This window comes from Phalaenopsis equestris, unplaced genomic scaffold (genome assembly GCF_001263595.1).
Source record: "Phalaenopsis equestris unplaced genomic scaffold, ASM126359v1 Scaffold000224, whole genome shotgun sequence".
Classification (NCBI taxonomy): domain Eukaryota; kingdom Viridiplantae; phylum Streptophyta; class Magnoliopsida; order Asparagales; family Orchidaceae; genus Phalaenopsis; species Phalaenopsis equestris.
The window spans coordinates 2,861,489-2,863,394 of NW_018164666.1; positions in this window are offsets into that span (position 1 = coordinate 2,861,489).

Sequence of the window (1,906 nt, forward strand, 5' to 3'; positions counted from 1 at the left end):
AATTCTCATAAAAGTTGGCATCCTCTCTTATAGCTTTGCAAAGGGTAGAACAAAACCCTGCATGCCTTCATCACTCACTTCCAAAAGTAATTGTTAGAAGTTTGGGGCCTAAAGTCTACAATAGCCCACACAACCCTCACCCACATACTGAAAGAAGAACCTTTTCACTATGCACAAGGATTACAGCGCATGAAGTCACCAGCCGAGCTATTGGAACTAACCAATAACCATATATCAACAAAATAATAAAACTCCCTTCTCACTTCATTCAGAACTGAATAAACCAACCGTCACCCATCGAAGAGAACCACATATGGAGAAGGGTAGACACTGATACAAAATCCTCGCCTTCCTAACCAATCCCACTTTGAAGACTCACGATCACTCCCAAATGACTGAGTGGATTACAGCTTTTGAAGCCACTAGCCAAGATATTCTAACTAATAACACATATTGATATAAAAATATAACTCCACCCCCCCCCCCCCCCCCCAAAACTAGCTATCACCTTCAAATGAGAAACAACCACAAAAAAGGATGAAAAACAAGACACAATCCTCACATTCTTACCTAATCCCACTTTGAAGACTCACGATCACACAATAGATGATTGGGTAGCCGACCAAGCTCATTATCGAGAAGGTCAAACTCAGTACCCTAAATGACGAATGGCTCGATATGTGGAGCGAGCGTCGTCTGCTTACGAGATCCCTAAGTAGAATCTTTTAAGAGTATCAATGGATCAAATAGTGGAGGTCATTTAAAATAAGGAATACTTCAATAAGGTGACTTAAATGAAAGTCGAAACATATCTTTTGGACCCTAAGATGTAATGAGTGTATCATCATGACCACAGTCACGACACCAAAGCGTGCCAACATCTCTAAAGTATAATCAAAGATTTGATTAGTTGGGAAACTGAAGGAGTTTATAGCCTATAGGGCAACCACCCGAAGACAATGAAAAATAATTATAAGATATTAAATTTAAGTTAGTGTGAGCCCACGTGATTCATACTTGACATAGTTCCTGCCATCTTCGAAGGGGATGGCGGAGAGAAGCCGTTGAGCTAGCTTAAATAGGTCTTAGATGGGTGAATAATATGTAGTTGCTCTGGCAGCTTGACACAACCAGTACCCCCATCATTTTTTTTGATAAGATGAGTTTGAGCCCAAAAATTCGCTTTTATCAATGAGGACTTACCCCTCAAAGGCAATCCATACAATAACACTATCATTATCACCATCTTGATTGCCAATTTTAGGCTGACATCATACTCATCGATATTGGGAGCTCGATGAACATCATCTTCATTTAATTTTTTTTGATAAGATGAGTTTGAGCCCAAAAATTCGCTTTTATCAATGAGGACTTACCCCTCAAAGGCAGTCCATGCAATAACACTATCATTATCACCATCTTGATTGTCAATTTTAGGTTGACATCATACTCATCGATATTGGGAGCTCGGTGAACATCATCTTCATTTTTTTTTTTTTTTTGATAAGATGAGTTTGAGCCCCTCCTATCTTTTGGTCGTGCCTAGGTTACTCTATGGGTTCTATCAAGAAAGAAAAGAAGCACTATAAACCCTCACCTTGTCGGTCACTTTAGGATAAAATGAGAACTAATTCACCGATAAGACAAATTTCTTGGTACTCGACTAGCCTCGTGCATGCAACATCTTCTTACTCATCCTTATCTCAACTCCTTTTGATTCATCATATTGTCGGCACTATTTTTGGTGTGGGGTTTGCCCGTAAGAAGCTGTCGGCTATCGGAATTGAAATCCTGTTGCCCGCTTCGGAAGGATGTTTTTTAAAAAAATTTAGTTTTGAAAAAGATGAAGTCAAACTGACCCCATAATTTTCATAGTTTAGATGAAAGAGCGCTTTATCTCAAATCA